Raw genomic sequence first — 17566 nt, 5'->3', positions numbered from 1 at the left:
CTTGTACGAAATAAATTTGATCTAGAAGCTTGTGCATCTTGAATCTTTTTCCACTTGCAGATTTAGTGCTACGAAGCAGCTGTTCAGGTTGCGGTATGAATGAATCGTAAAAATAAGCTTCGCATAAAATGTGCGCATGTGAACACTTGAAATGCGTTTAAATCTACGCGTCTGCACCGCATATGTCAAAAACTTGCTGCTGCTGTGAACGACGGTTAGTGATGAATGACGGTCACGGTTAACAGTCACTGACACGCACGGTAGTTCACTTCGCCACGACGATTAATTGGCACGTTTCGGCAGCCAAATGCGCTCACATAATTATCCACCTTACGTGTGAGAAGCTTTCTTTAAACACCCTTTAAAATACTTCTTGCCTTCAGGACTCGGTGAGAAAACTTCATATGCAGGCTGAAAAACTTTGCACCGCTTTTTGTTGCAAGGTAATGCGCGTTTGCTCGCGAACTTTTTAACTGTTCAAGCCGGGCATAGTCGGAATTTTATTTCGGGGGATCGAGGGAGGTCCTACCCCCTATACGCACGTTCGTGTGTGTTTGTATGTGTTCGTGTATATAGCCCCAAGAAATAAGGCTACTAAACATAAATGCACGAAGCATTGTTAATAAGCACGAACCATTCGAATCATCACATGACCCTCTTTATCACATGACCCTTACGTGGTCGGCATCACGGAGACGTGGTTACAACGCGACATTAAAAATGAAGAATTTTTCCTTAACTCTTTTCATGTCATACGTAATAAGAGGTCAACAAGGGGCGGTGACGTTGCCCTGTTAATCAAGAACTCAATTAAGTACGAACGACTTCCCGTCATTGAGGATCATGAGAGCATATGGTGCAAATTATTCATGGATAGATTCGTTTTAAGAATTGGCGATTTATCGTGCCCCTGGCAGTTCCTCAGAGTTTCTTCAGGAAGCTTGATGATTACATTGTAAGCATAACTAATAAACGTAGAAGGTTAATACTAATGGGCGATTTTAACCTGACTGGTGTTGATTAGAACGCACGCATATCAAGTACTGTCGATAGACTACACGCGGACTGTATGCTGGAAATAATGGAAAAAGAGTCTAATTCAAGTGGTGAATGAACAAACGCAGGCCAATTCCACTCGACATTTGACCTGGTATTTTTATCGGATGACAGCTTTAATCGCCAAATCAATGTAGAAAGTGGAATATCGGACCATAAAACCGTAGCAGATACTCTTAAGGTACACGATAAGAGTTTTGCCAAACATTGTAACAGGCATGTGCTAAATTTTCAAAGGGCAGATGACGCATCAATCCTCGATCATCTAGAGCTAGCTCTTGACACGATACCGCAGGAAAATGATGTGCAGCGTCTTTGGGCATATTTTAAGTCAACAGTTTCATATTGTATATCGCAGTTTGTACCTGTCAGACGAAAACGAGTAGAAAAGGCAAACCCGTGGATCACTACAACCATTATTCACATGAAACGCCGACTACGGCGCGCCCGACAGGCAACGCCAAGAAACCCTGACACGATATCTTTTCTCAGCGCGCAGATTCGAACTGAATTAAAGACAGCCAGGGCAACTTTCTTTTCAACTACTTTGACCAATTACATGCTTAATAGTCCGGACAGATTCTGGAGATACCTGACCGGTTCAAAACCAGCAATAACTGCAGTTCGCGTGGACGATAGCATTTGCAGCAAGCCAGACCTCATGGCAAACGAATTCAATCACTTCTGCTCAGTGTTATCGCCTGGTCAAATCGACCCCCCAATACGGGAAGCACAGGACACCTGCGGAGACGAAATTCAAATTTCCAAGGAAGGAGTATTAGAGCTCCTATTGAAACTTAATTGTAAGAAGTCATCAGGGCCAGATGACATACCTAATGAATTTCTGAAACGCTATAGTGACTGGGTTGCAGAATTCCTAGTAAAACTTTTTCGGGCATCATTAGACACCGGTACTTTACCTGATGATTGGCTAATGGGCAGGGTAGTGCCGATCTTCAAAGGAGGAGACAGATTCAACGTGAACAATTACCGTCCTATTTCTATTACATGCACTGTTTGTAAATTGCTGGAACACATCCTCTGCAAGTATATAACAGATTACACGGAAACGAAAAAAGTGTTTTAGGCTAAACAACATGGATTTCGTAGGCGCCTCTCCACCGTGACCCAGCTGTTCGAGACAGTTCAATACTTTGCTTCAGCCATAAACAATAAAGAAGATATAGATGTCATAGCCTTCGATTTATCTAAGGCATTTGACAGGGTTTGCCATTCAAAACTTGTGCGATAGCTTTATGACGCTGGTCTTAGTACGAAAATCGTACGATGGGTTCAGGCTTATTTAAAGAATCGAGAACAGTTCGTAGAAATTTCTAATGAGTGGTCGTTAACAGTGTCGGTTACGTCCGGCGTTCCTCAGGGGACGGTTTTGGGGCCGGTACTGTTTCTAATATACATTAATGATATAGCCATGAACATTAACCCACTGATTGAAGTGCGACTATTTGCAAATGACTGTTTGGTGTTCTGCCGGGTAAAAAGCGCCAGTGACCAAATTTTATTGAATAAGTTCTTGCAGATTATTGATGACTGGTTTACCTTATGGGATATGCAAATTAATTTTAAGAAGTCGGCTTGCATGACTTTATCAAATAAGAAACAACCCGCGCTTTCTTCTTATGCTATTGGCGGTGATATAATAAAACGTACAAAAGAAATGAAATATCTTGGAATAACTATAACACATGATCTAACATGGAACCGTCACGTGGCGATCACTTGTGGATCCGCACAGCGAAAGCTCGGCTTGTTAAAAAGGAAACTGAAGTTTGCCAGTTCTGATGTGAAACTAAGTGCATACCGGGCAATTGTTCGCCCTAGTCTACAGTACGCAATTATAGTCTGGGAATAAATTAGAAAAAGTACAGCGTCTTGCTGCCAGGTTTATCTTTTCCTCCTACAATCGAACACAATCAGTTACAGAGTTACTTGATAGGGCTGACCTTGCGACACTTGCTGAGCGCCGGAGGGTTTCTAGATTAAAATTCATGTTCCAATTACAAACGAGAAGCCTAAACGTGGATCCCAGCCCGTACTTGCGACCTCCTGGCAGAATATCACCAAAGATTAATCACAGCTATGCTTTCATGCCTTATTCCTCCAGAGTTGATGTCTTTAAGCATTCTTTTTTGGTTAAAACAATTGTTGACTGGAACAAACTTGATTCCGAGGTTTTTCAAAATGTTGACTACTGGTTTCCTTTGAAAGAAATTTGGAAATGTTATTTTACTAATCGTAAGTGTATATATGTCTTGTACTTATATGCCTTTTATATATTTACCGACTAATTATTTGCGCATGCCATTGTTTTGTTATAAGATTCTATTTCCCACCCTGTAAAAGCCCGAAAACGGCTCACAGTATGGACAAATAAATAAATATTCACATACAGACTTAAGATTTCGGGGGCTTGGAACCCTACCCCCTTCGGCTACGCCAATAGTTCGAGCGTAGCCTGCAAAACTGCCATCTTGTTCAGCGCTTGCGAACATGTAGCTTGCCAACACCGCTTGCATGTACCACAAGACCAGCGGACAAAAAAGCAAATGCAACACCGCGCAGCATTTGCCTCCTCCGCGCGCGAGGAGTGGCTTCACTGCAGAGCTGGAACATAAAGTGGACCTTTGGGCAACTCTGCTCCCTGCGGGAGCATATTCAGGGACAAAAGCTTGCGGGGGCTAGCAACGCCACCTAGAGAAATTCTTCCAGGCCGGGGGGCTCCTGCGGCCACGTGATCATACGTCACCGGCATGGGGCCTTGGTCCCGGCGCGGCGGCGGCAGCAGCGGCATGCTTGAACGCGCGTCCGCGGTGCCATCAAACGCACGTGGTCGCTGCAAAACGTGGTTGTTTGCTTGAATCTTTATTTCTGTGCGTGAATCGGCAACGGTGACTGACATCGGTGTTTATCGCGTGTTATGTGTGCTGAACGGAGTTGTGCAGAATTAGAAGAAACTGCGAAATGCCTGGGAAGTGTTGTGTGCCGCGGTGCAATGGCACTTACAACGTCTTCTCGTTCGCTAAAGCCGACGAAGTAAGAAGAGCGTGGATACGTGCCATTCCACGTGAAAAATTGGTCGTGTCAGCTAAGTGCATGGTAAGAAAATTTGAGTGTTTATTATTTTCTGAACAGGTTGCTTCTACCGTTGGTTTGCAAGCCTTGCTTACAACTCGTTTGTGGCACGTAAAGGCTAAATGCATCGCGCTAACCCGCGAGGTCATGTAACTGCACTTATGCTAGCATACATTTATTTTGTTCAGGTGTGCGAGCTTCACTTCAAAGCCGAAGACATTGTTCTTGAAACAACCTATATTGACGAAGGCACCGGCCGCACAGTGACAGAGTCGCTCTCACGTTTACGGCTTCGACCTGGCGCCGTACCGACGGTACTTTGCGATGGCCCAAGCTACCTGTCCTGAGAAAAGGCTAGACGAGAGGACCCAGAGAGCAAGCGAATGCGCATAGACTCCGCAGCCCCCGAGAAAGTGCTTGCGGAGTCAATTATCACTGTCCAGAATGAGGACGAAGCAGGCACGCTTTGTGGTTTGAAAGAATTGGCAAACTTCGTTCGAGGGAAGCAGCTGACATTTTGGCATGTCATTGAATGCTATGAACACGTCATTCTGGCTCACATTTGTAACGACGAAGCTCCTTGGATTAAATACTCTGTTGTTATAAAAGCATACCTAACTCTAACAGTAAATGCCGCAAAAGCACCAGTGAAGCGGCTCGGCTTCAAATTGCTAGTTCCGTCGGCGGTCGACAGCAAATGACGGCTACTTGAGGGAGTCGAGGGGTTCGGCAGCGCCGTGAGCTGAAGTTCTGAAAATTCGGATATGGACATCTGCGAGACTGTCGTTTCTCTTCTGAGCAAAATATGTGCGACACAAGGAGACGATAACTTCGCGGCCATTCAACTGCTCACCGAGCAAGTGCAGCTGATGTCGGCAAAAAAGAACGACGCCGCTACTCTGTTGTCTTCATGGTGTACTGCTGTATACTTTTTGCAATATCGCCTCATGCATACAAGTAAATGCGCAGTCACGGGAGCATAATCATGCCACACCCAAGGACCATTCGGTCTACATGTTCATCATTCGGGATGAACCCGCAATTGCAGCATTAAGACGCTACATTCCTCCGCCGCATGGCCAAGAAGATATCCGAGTTGAATGAGCAGCAAAGCTACGTGACTTTGATGGTAGATGAAATTCACCTAAAGCCCTTTCTTTTACTACAAGGATGGCAACATCGCTGGTATCGCACTGAACAACGCAGAAGCAGCAAACAGTGCATTTGTATTTATTGCGCACAGCCTCACGTGCAAGTTTAACGAGATAGCACACATTGTATCCGTGCATAAGGCTAATGGGGAATTTCTGCACAAGGTTTTGGGAGACGTCATTCGCGGCTTGGAAAAACTTGGATACAAAGCCATGTGCGTTGTGACTGACAACAACGCTGTAAATCGAAGCGCGATGATGCCTTCTAGGTACTCTGTGACCAAGGCCCCGAAGCCACACGGAAAAAGCACTGGCAAATGATTTCGTGTTTCCGCGCCCGTTAGATCCCCACCGGCCATTGTTCTTTGTCATTGATCCAGTGCACTTACTGATGTGCGTGAGCAGCAACTGGTAAAAGCAAAATGACAAGAGTTTCTGGTTCCCTGAGTTTGAGGCAAGCACTACGGGCGAGCGGCGTATGCATTATGCACATTTTAAGACAATCAAAGACGCATAACATTTAGAGACGAGCAGTTACTCCGGTACGACTACACTTTGTCCAATAAAGCTGTTTCTCCAACAGCCATTGAGAAACAGAATGTTAAACCTGCTTTGCAGATATTCAGTGAGTCCGAACCGAATGTACTTGATTGAGTGGAGCCAAGCACAACGGAAGACACCACAAAGAAACCGACAGTTTCATAGACCTAATAGTAAGCTGGTAAAAAGCTGTCAGTGTCAAGACCCCTTTCAAAGAACTCAGTCTAAGGGATGACTTTCAAAAGCCCGTCTACCCTTGTCCATTCGGCTTCAGGATTTCCTTTTTTGAGCGATTTCGTGGACTGGTTGGAAGAATGAAAGCAAAGGAGGGCGGATGTCTGTATGTTGTCTGATGAGACACATGGCGCTATGATCCAGACGACTGAAGCATTTATTGAAATTGCCAGATACTGCTTCGAGGAGCTCAAGATGTCCTTTGTGCTTCTTGGGAAGTTCCAGACCGACCTTCTAGAAGACCGCTTTGGATGTTACCGGCCACTGGCTGGTAACATCAATATTATTTGTCCGTAAGACAAATCTATGAGTGTGAAAACAAGTTGCGACTACAGAGCACAATTCTATGAATGAGCGCGGTACCTGCAATCGACAACGAGAAAAATCAAAATTGGGAAGAACTGCAAACAAAAGCAGCCGTGCGAAGCGGGAAATTCAGCATTGTTGTGACCGAACAGGCGCTGTCAAAACTGAAGATGCCGTTCCAGTCATTGCCTGTGTTGCTGGTTACTCGGTGCACATAGCTCTCAAGAGGTTCAAATGCGACAAAAGCAAAGCGCTTTTGATTATTGAGAAGACTGTCGCAGTTTTGTCCGAAAATCACATGTACGGTCTTCTCAAAGAAATTGACAGGGGAGGGCTGGTTTACCCAGCAATGCCAGCTGTGAAGGCTGCCGCTCACAATTACGTTGTATTGGAAGAACTTTCCAAGCGTGCGAAATTCCTAAAGGTCCAAAATCGGCGCCAAGTAGCCACGGAACTGACACTCCAACTGCTCAGCGACTTTCACGTCTGTGAAAAGGGACACACGAGTGAGGTGATGCTGAAATATGTGTTGCGGTGCAGCACAAACATTCTAATAAATTTCTGCCTGCGATTGAATGAGAAGGGGCGCTATAACGTAAAGTTATTCCAAACTTTTTTTTATTCCAATTCTGCGAGCAGCCTTCCGCGATTGGTCAAAAACGTTTTTGAACCACCCCCCACTTCGCCTGTCTGTCACGCGACGTCACGAAAACCGCCATGGCTCCCCATCTGATACGTCGTGTACAAACTGATTATGCATCATTGGAGCAAATAAAATTTAAAAAAACGTTATTTCTGATTCGACGCCTTTTCGCCATTAGCCCTTGGCTATGGAACAAAAGTTTTCGGGCTGTCCCCACTTCACCTGCCTGTCACGCGATGTCACGAAACCGCGAAAACTCATTGCGTCAAAGAGACATGTACGCATGAAAGATGCATTAATATGCCGAACAAAACTGAATTTTTTTTTGGAATAGCCGCAGGCTGCCCCGTCCCGAAAGGAATAAAACATGGCTGCCGCCAATCGCTCAGGCACTGGCTACTTGCACATGCCGGAGAGCGTGGGTTTATTTGCGCACAATAAATCTTTTTGCGTGGCTGTGTAAGTTTTCAAGCAATTTTGGCACGTTTACGACCTCGTTCTGCCAACTCTTCTTTGCCGAGGATCCGTTTTAGCGGAATTATAACCTTTCGTTGCATACAGCCGTGATTTTCGACCAGCCACCTCAAGCTAAGTAAGGGAAAGCGGACCAATCGCAGACGACGGCATCACCGTATTCATGCGGTTATCGATTTTCAGTGCACATGCTCGACCCCATCGAATCCCTCTCCACTTGAGCGTGCTCCTCGCCCCTTGTCAGACAATTAGATAAGACAAGCCGCTTACCGTAGGCAATGTTATTCGTTTTTAAAGCAAACAAAAGTGACCGCCTTTAAACGAGGAGAGCGTTTGATTGGTCTGTTCACACAACCTTGCGGGTCACCGCCAGATGCTTGCGTCGGCGGATACGCATATTTGACGTCACGAGATTGGAATAAAAACTTATTGGAATAGTTTTACCTTATAGGGCCCCAATTCTGCAATGAGCCCTCCGCGATTGGTCAAAAACTTTTTTGAACCACCCCCGCTTCGCCTGTCTGTCACGCGACGTCACGAAAACCGCGATAGCTCCCCATCTCCTATGACGCGTACATACTGATAATGCACGATTCGACAGGACAAAAAAAAAATAGTTGTTTCTGATTCGACGCCTTTTCGCTATTAACCCTCGTCTATTGGACAAAAGTTTTTGGGCTGCACCAACTTCACCTCCCTGTCCCGCGACGTCACAAAACTGCGAGAACTCACTGCGTCAAAGTGACTTGTACGCTTTAAAAATGCATTAATATGCCGAACGAAACTGAATTTTCTTCTGATAGCCACAGGCTGCCCCGTTCCGAAAAGAATAAACGATGACTGCCACCGATCGCTCAGGCACTGGCTACTCGCACCTGCTGGAGAGCGTAGGTTTATTTGCGTACAATAAACCTTTTTACGTGGTCGCGCAACGTTTTCAAGCACTTTCGGCACGTTTACGACCTCACTCTTCCAACTCTTCTTTGCTGAGGATCCGCTTTAGCGGCATTCTTAACGTTTCGTTGCATGCTGCCGCAATTTTGGACCAGCCATCTCAAGCTACATCTCAAGCCTGTTAAAAGCTGCAGCAGTGGTGTAGAGGTAGAGCAGCCACCTCGCGTGCAAGAGGGCCCTGGTTCGAATCCCGGTGCAGCGCAATTTTCCACCGGATTAAAAAAAACCGTGTATTGATAAAATTGCATAAACGGGCTTGGAGTGCGGCCTGATCCCGGTGACCAGAACCGACAACGCACTCCCTCACAAGAGCAGGATTGGCCACCCTGGTGCCGTACTTGGCCCCAACCGCCTATATGATTACAAAAATCAAACCCCTGCCCTCAGTCCCCAGCAGCTGCGAAGCAACTGACCACAGCGGCGGTCAGACCTGCGACGCAGCAGAGGGTGCTAAGAATCCCTGGTTCCGGACAGGCCGCCGTTGGAATCTCAACCAGGCAACGTTTAACGCTAGAATGTTATCTAGTGAGGCGAGTCTAGCAGTGCTATTGGAGGAATTCGAGGGCAGTAAATGGGATGTAATAGGGCTCAGTGAATTTAGGAGGACTAAAGAAGCATATGCAGGGCTAAAATGCGGGCACGTCTTGAGCTACCGGGGCTTAGCGGAGAGACGAGAACTAGGAGTCGGACGCCTGATTAATAAAGGCATAGCTGATAACATACAGGAATTCTATAGCATTACCGAGAGGGTGGCAGGTCTTGTTGTGAAACTTACTTAGAGGTACAAATCGAAGGTCGTACAGGTCTACGCCCCTACATCCAGTCATGATAACCAGGAAGTCAAAAGCTTCTATGAAGACGTGGAATGGGCGATGGGTACAGTCAAAACAAAATACACTAAACTGATGGGCGACTTCAATGCCAGGGTAGGCAAGAAGCAGGATGGAGACAAGTCAGTGGGGAAATATGGCATAGGCTCTAGGATTGAGGAATCTAAAAATAGTGTCACGTTTTCAAGCACTTTCGGCACGTTTAAGACCTCGCTCTGCCAACTCTTCTTTGCTGAGGATCCGCTTTAGTGGCATTCTTAACGTTTCGTTGGATGCCGCCGCAATTTTCGGCCCGCCAACTCAAGCTAAGTAAGGGAAAGCGGACCAGTCGCAGACGCCGGCACCACCTCCTACATGCTGTCATCGATTTTCAGTGCACTGGCTCGGCCCCACCGAATCCCTTTCCACTTGAGTGTGCTCCTCGCCTCTTGTCAGCCAATTAGATAAGACAAGCAGCTCAGTGTAGGTCATGTTATTCGTTTTTAAAGCAAACAACAGCGACCTCCTATAAACGAGGAGAGGGTTTGATTGGTCTGTTCAGACAACCCAGTGGGTCACCACCCGATGTTTGCGTCGGCGGTTACGCAAATTTGACGTCAGGAGATGGGAATGAATGAATGAATGAATGAATGAATGAATGAATGAATGAATGAATGAATGAATGAATGAATGAATGTTTTTCTTTCAAGGAAGGGGACGGCTCTAGGCCGCTGTTGGGGATTAGGTGGGAAAGGAATGTGTGTTTCGGATTGTTAGCTGCAGTACACCTTCATCTCAGTCTTTGATCTTCCGCTTTATGCAGACTCAGTTGCATATTCAGTTCCGCCGGTCTCGCATGAGCTGGTCGACCAACTTCTACACTGCTCGAAACAAGCCACTTTGTCTGCCATATGTCGCAATGGCTTTCTGTGTTTCAGAGTTAGTTTGTATTCCGATTCCTAGTGTGCTAATGTCTCCGTGTAGTAAATGTTGAATGCTAGATCTTCGTTGTGAAAAAGCTGCACAGCTTCAAATGAGGTGTTGCAAGTTTGCTCTGCATGACTCCTGGTAACGTGTGCATCGAGTATAAGTGTTCGCAATCGTAGCTTGTCTGGCTTGGTGTCATTTCTCAAGTATGTGTCGTGCGTATGCAGCGTTGGCCATAAGCTTATTAAAAAAAACTATTTTGTGTGAGTAAGCCCGACTTGGGCGTCAAACACATGTACTGGTGTAGCTTTTAATAGTCTCCGTTTGCATCAGTGCTCTGCTAGGAGAGCCTTCGGCCAATATCTTTAGGTATGAATTTTGGTGCGCGGGGTTTGGCGAGGAAATGGAGTGTGGGGAGTTGTACGTGTAAACAAGCGCACGAGCTTGCGCGGCATCTGCGTGAGCGGCTGCGTTTCCCTCATCAGTGCCGGTGTGCCCCGGTGTCCATAGGATTTTACCATTTGTCCCATTGTCCTGTATTCTATTTAGCATTTTTTCTGGTTTCCTTGGTCACAGCATAATCAATCGTAGGCACCGTTAATTCGGTCACCGCTTCGTACGATCCAGTAAGGATCCGATAATTATTTCGCACACTCTGCTCTACAATGTCCCCCATGTCAATGGGAATGGCGTCGACCGCTCCCCATACAGCTAAGAGTTCAGCGTGCAAGGTTGTACCCCCGGGAAGCTGACGTGTGTAATATCCATTGTGCTGGGGCGCAGATGTGCTAGCCCAGGCCATCCTTGCTATGTCGTTTGTTACCTCAGCGGCCGTGTAGACGTCAATGGTGTGCTGCGGCGTTCTTAGTTCCAATCTCTTTTCAAATATTTTGCTAGCTTCCGCGGTTCGTCTGGCGATAGGGCGTTGTTGCCTCTGTATGCCAAATGGTACTTCCCATGGTGGCGTTATGGTCGCTTCCGCGGTCTCTGGCTTCGCATGGACTTGTTCATCCCATGCCATGGTCTGTTTTCCTCGAGTCGTGTTTTCCAACCGGGATCGCATTCGAATTCGTGCTTCATTGATTATGTCCCACATGGGTGGAATCGTTACGAGCTTGAGCAGGTCCTCGTTCTTCATGTGCTTCGGTAGCCCAGCTATCGTACGGAGGGCGGCCCTGTGACTTTTCGAGATCGCCGAGCTCTCGCTCAGAGAATTCGTACACGGGTGCCCCGTAAAGAATCCTTCTAACCGCGACCGCTTTTGCAAGCGTTTGGAACGCTTTCCGACGCGCTCCGCCATACTTGCTCGATATTCGTCTAACCATGTGCAACGGCGGTCTCCATTTTTGCTTTAGAGTGCGAATACATAGCTGGGGGCTGTCGCAGGTAGCAATCTGTGTTCCGAGGATCCTAATTTGTCCACTGGTCGACGTCATATCGCTTTGGTCGATGTCTAAAGTGATCTGCTTGCTTACATTGGTCGCTTTCTTTCCGTCAACGCTGATCAATTACGTCTTCTCTGGCGAGAGTTGCAGTCAGAGTTTATCTAAAGTGTTGCTAAGACTCAGGGTCGCTGCTTGCAGTTCTGTTTGCATGCTTTGTATCTCGGAATATTCCGCCGCTTCCGTCGATATTGTTATATCGTCGGCGTAAATTGTAAAACGGGCCGAAGTGTCTCGCTCAAGACTTTCTGCCACCCGTGTCATGGCCAGATTGAATAGCATAGGTCCGAGGATGGCGCCTTGGGGCACTGTGCCATCCAAGTAGTAGGTCTTCGGATTCCATCCCGGTGCCTTGCCATGGGGCTGGATTGGTCTGCTTTGGAGGAAGCTACGGATCCATTTGTGTGTTCTTTGGCTAGGGTACCTGGTCGCCAGTTCCTGTAAGATGGCCTCTTGTTTCACGTTATCGAATGCTTTACGCATATCGACTGCAATAATATAGTCAGGCATCTGTTTGCGAGACTTACGGTTGATCAATCTGCGGAGCAACCAGAGGCAGTCATGTGTGCCCATGTTTGGCTGAAAACCTGCCTGCACAGGGTGCAAACCCGGTTGTACATATTTGACGTAGTGCTGCATTCTTGTGTGTAGCATTCTTTCTATCAATTTGCAGACAGTTGATGTTACAGCTACGAGGCGTAGGTTAGCTGGTTTCGTGCGGTCTTTGCCCGGTTTCAGTATAGGGTAGATGAGAGATAGTTTGAGTGAATATGACACTATTCCGGATTCCCACGATTCATTGAGAATTGTTAAGAACTGTTCTTGAGCTTCACTGTTGAAGATTCGAAGTTCTTGCCAAGTCACTCCATCGTGCCCGGGAGCTGATTTCGTTTTGCCTTGTGTAAGGAGCGCTACCAATTCACTCACGCGAAGGGCGTGTCTAGCTCCTCTTTCGCGTTGTCTATCGTGGCAGAAGGCAGCGGTTCCGGAGGCCCCTCGGCAGCATAATAAAAACATATTGGAATAGTTCTACGTTATAAGGCCCAAGGTGCCTTACCCGGATAACAAGGCTAAGAAGCGGAAGCTGCGAACTGTAACGAATAAATGAATAGAACGCCGATGCGTATAGAAAACTCCTGTCTCTCTATTTTCTCTTTCTGTCAAATTTTATTCAGAGCACTACATGTGTAGCCGAAAAAGAAAGTCAGCCAAGCGCACAACTATTATGCAGACTTGTGCTGAAGCATTCCTACGCTTCCGCCGGAGCCAGCCCCGTCCGGCTGACGTCACGGAGGCAGCCACCCGGCCTTGAGCCAGTCTGGGTGGCATTGTGGCCAGACGGGGCAGTGGAGTGTGTATGTTGGCGGGAAAGCTCGCCTCCTGAAATCAGGGGTTCACCACACTGAAATATTTCTGTCTCGGCTATTAATGAACCAACTTGAAAAATCCTTGAGGTAGAAGGCTGCTTAGAGAGAACGCAACTTCCAGCGTGTAACTGAAATTTCTCATGTGGCCTGGTGAGGGGCCCTTTAACGCCGAATTTTGAAGACTTTGTGTGCCACCTGGGTCGAGCATCAACACGCGAGCGCTTGCAGCGGAACATAGGCAGGCGACAAACATTTCTACACACCGATAAGCGGTGACAGAAATGCGAGCGTTTTCACGGAAAGGTGGAGCAGACTACAGATGGGACAGATACGGGCAGGTGTTAAACGCCGCGACTACAGGTGGGGACACAGCAGCGAAGGAAACGTGCGAAATCTTGCGGCCGAGGAGCAGTACCCAGGAATGTCGCCATCTGTGCGAGAAGTGGCGAACCAGCCTGACGCGCCAATGGAATGGGGCGAAGGTTATTTGTACCTTCCGGTTCTCTTGGCCCCATTAACGGAAACTCTTTGTGGTGGAGGGGGCGTTGCAGGATGAGGGATGCCCGCGACGACTTTCCCCCGCCAACCACCCCGGTCCACTCCCTCATACCGGCAACGAAATCCTCTTAACACCGGAGGTCACTCTCGTGCCGCAGGCTCCGACAGGGTACAGGGAAAATGCAGAGCAGACTGGCTCATGCTACAGTTGTGGTCAGCATGGACACTACCGGCATGAGTGTCCAATGACACCCTCGACTCGGCGTGTTTCCACCCAGGTAAACAGCTGCGGCCCGCGGCAATAACGAGCTCCACAACACCGCCAAAGGCCGAAATTGCCGTGGGTGAGCAACTGACCTCTCTGTTTGCCGCATAGAGCGCACTAGCTCTACGCGACAAACCGAGAGGTCAGTTGCTCACCCTCGGTGATAACGGTGTGGCGAGGCCCTCCTAGAGCCCTTGGGCTTCTCTTATGGCATATATGAATGAGCTCTGGTCTTGTACCATATATGAAATTCCATGTTTTAGGCACGGAGATAACCGACCTTCTAGATACTGGCGGCAGCGTCTCTCTCATTGGCGATGACATTTTGCGCTTGTGCCAGACGCGTAAAATGCAACTCGCACAATGTAATATTCGCCTGAGAGCTGCTAAGGGAGCGTTAATAACAGCACGAGCTGTGGTGCGACTCAAGCTCCCTTCATGAGCAAGACATATCGACAGCGTTTATTTATTGCCCGGGTTGCCAGTACCCATGCTACTGGGTCAGAACTTTATCGCGCATGAAAACATAGCGTCGGACTTTGCAAATGGCGACTTCCGAGTCACTTGCATTGATGATTTGTGCCAGTTTGCTCCGGCTTCACTTCCTGTGCACAGCACTGGTGGGTCGGCCGCGTTCCTTTTTAACTCTGCCTTGCCGCCTACGATACTGGAAACTGTCGAGTAATGCAGTTTTGAAGATACGCAGAAACGACACCTCGTGCGCATGCTGGAGCCGTTCGCAGCCGTGTTCATGGAAAAACCCGGCTGCACTCCTGTACTGCGTCATCGCATCGATACAGGAAACACACAACCTTGGAGCTGCAACCTAAGGCCACTTAACGTGCACAAGAGGGCGCTCCTGAATATTGCCCTGAAGGAGATGGTTGATAACGGTGTAGTGAGACCGTCCTAAAGCCCTTGGGCTTCTCCTGTCGTTCTAGCGCATAAAAAAAGTGGAACGTCTCGCTTGTGCGTACACTATCGACGCTTTAGCGATGCCACTGTTCGGGACGCTTATCCCTTTCCCTCAATTGAGCCGATTCTATCAAGTCTGGGTAGTGTAAAGTTGTTCACTGCACTAGACTGCTCTAGGAAATTTCTTCAAATTTAAATGGAACCCGCTGACATCCCTCTAACAGCCTTCACGCATGTCTTTTGGCTTGAAGAACTCGGCTAGCTCTTTCCAACGCCTAATGCGTTTTGTTCCCGATTAAGCGGGGTATAAATTCGCTATGGTTTATAAGGATGATATTGTCATCTGCTCGCGCAATTTTGCGAAACTCTTAGAACACCTTGCCATCGTTCTTCAGAAAATGCAGAAAGGGGGGTTCAGAAAATATCCAATTAGCGTACTGAGCAGTAGATTTCCTAGGTTTTATTGTGGATGACGGTCATTCGTCCTAATGACGCAAGCTTCGCAATATTGCAGAATACCCCTACCCACACAACGTCAAGAGCTTGCAGCATTTTCTGGGAATGATTGCATTCTACCCTTCCTTCATATCACGCTGTGCAGAGCCTAGGGTTCCGCTTAATTAACTAGTGCGCAAACTCATAAAGCGGACTTAGGATGAATATCAGCACAACGCATTTAGAACACTGACTAGTGCTATTGCTGAGACAACATCTCTAAAGCTCCCCGACCTAAACCATTTGTGCTACGAAGAGACGCTAGCGACTACGGTCTAGGCACTGTGTTACTACAGGAATTCGTGGTTGAATTCGGGCCAGTTGCATTCGCAAGTCACACTCTAACACCCGCAGAAAAAAATTACACTGTCACTGAGCGCGTATGTCTTGCCATTGTATACGCGCTTAAAAAAATTGACATATACTTGGACGGTGCCCCTTTTACTGTCCAAACGGACCATATAGCGCTTACTCGGCTGCAGTGTTTACAGAATCCAGCAAGTCGCCTTGCTCGCTGGGTGGTAACGCTACAGAACTGTCATTTTACCATCGAACATCACACTGGTGCACAAAAGAAAGCTGGTGACAAACTCTCGCGTGCACCTTTGCCCGAGCCTTCTTCCACCCAGGAGCCACCGTCTCTCGTTGCTGCTGCTGACACAGACCCGCGATGGGGTACCTTGTTCAGCACGAAGCATCCCCTCGAGGCGCAACGTAAAGGCGGCCTCTGCCGGCGTGTCCTCGAAATGCTAATGTGGCTCTAATGCGCAAGCCTCTACCATCGGCGAGTTCGATTCTTATGTATTCGCTGCCGATGGCCTTCTGCTTCGCTACATTCCACAAACTGACGAGGATGACGGTAACTCCCCATTTGGCGTAGTGTTCTCGAAAAGTCTCAGAACAGCCTTCGTTAGTTACCTCCACGACTGTACTATGGCTAGTGACAGTTCTGGCAGCAAGACTTATGTAAGTTATGGATGGAAACAATTTTATTTTCAATCCGGCAAATTTGACGACCCGGGCTCAGGTCTCCCATGAGGGGACTTCGAGGCCTTGCCTCGTCGCCGCCTCTCGGGCTTGCTGGACAGCCCACTCTTGTGTCTTGAGGTTGGAACTGCGCAGAGCGGCGGCCCACTTCGACGCAATAGCCTCCGGAGCTACTGCCATTGCAGCTGATGTAACCCGACACTCCCACAACATGTGTGACAGCGTCGCTCTAGTTTCCTGACAGAATTTGCAAAGAGCAGTCGGGTATTGCGCGGGGAAAATGTGCTGCAATCGCGCCGGACTGGGGAATGTTTGTGTTTGCAATTGTCGCCAGATGACTGCCTGGCGACGTTTCAGCTTGGGGTGAGGTGGGGGCAGCAACCACCTGCCTAGCTGCTAGTGCTTGGTGATGTCATTGTACCTGACCAGGCGTTCTCGCGTGTTTTGAACCAGGAGTTCCGAACTCGAAGAGGCGGTCTCCGATTCTGCGCGGTGGGTCAGTTCTCGCGCAGAGCGGTGTGCTACCTCGTTCAAGTTAATGAGGCCCTCATCGGGGGGGGGGGGGGTGGCGACGTGCGCTGGAAACCATATGATCGCGGTGTTATCGAAGTGCTGTCGACCAGCTTTCTTTAGAATCTGGAGAGGTTCGGAGGAAATGTGCCCCCGCGCGTAGTTGCGAACTGCGGATTGTGAGTCGCTAATAACTACCTCGCAGAGGGGGTCGGTAAGCGCAAGCGCAATCGCTGCCTCTTCTGCTGTTTCGGGGTATTCCGTTGCGACACTACACGCGTGCGTAAGCCGGGAGCTAACGTCTACAACTACCACCGTGAACCGGTGTTCTCGTGTGTATTCTGCGGCGTCTACAAAGCGCGTAGTCCTCTTTCCACCCAAAGAGCGCAGCAGTGCCTTGGCACGGGCCTGGCGTCGGCCCCGATTAAATTCGGGGTGCATGGTTCGAGGTATAGAGGCGACAATCAGCGTGTCGCTGAGGTCCGGTGGAATGACCTGTTTCTGACCGTGTTGGACGTGGTAGTTGAAGCCGAGTTTCTCCAGGATGTACCGGCCCGTGGCTGTCAGAGGCATGCGTTCGAGTTGAGAGGTTCTTTGCGCATCCGCGATTTCCTCAAGCGTGTTGTATACCCCCAGCTGTAGCAGACGAGCAGTGCTTGTGTACTCCGGTAGGCCGAGGGCGATCTTGTAAGTCTTCCGTATAAGGGTGTTGATTTTCTCCCTTTCAGTGACATTCCAGTTGTGGAAGGCAGCCACATAAGTGATGTGACTGATTGCGAAAGAGTGTATGACGTGCATGACACTGTCCTCCTTCATGCCCGTGTGCTTGTTTGTAATGCGTTTGATCAGGCGGGTAGCCGCTGTAACCTTGTCTTCGATTTTGCGAATAGCTTCTATGTT

The 17566-nt window shown here is 48.2% G+C and overlaps 1 protein-coding gene across 5 annotated transcripts in view; it reads left to right on the top strand.

The window, feature by feature from the left end:
- Positions 1-17566, top strand: part of LOC142580010 (lysozyme C-1-like) — a 137937-nt gene that overhangs the window by 36543 nt on the left and 83828 nt on the right. The window lies entirely within an intron of this gene.

Source organism: Dermacentor variabilis, chromosome 4, assembly GCF_050947875.1.
Source record: "Dermacentor variabilis isolate Ectoservices chromosome 4, ASM5094787v1, whole genome shotgun sequence".
Lineage (NCBI taxonomy): Eukaryota > Metazoa > Arthropoda > Arachnida > Ixodida > Ixodidae > Dermacentor > Dermacentor variabilis.
This window is presented reverse-complemented; position numbering and strand designations above follow the sequence as displayed.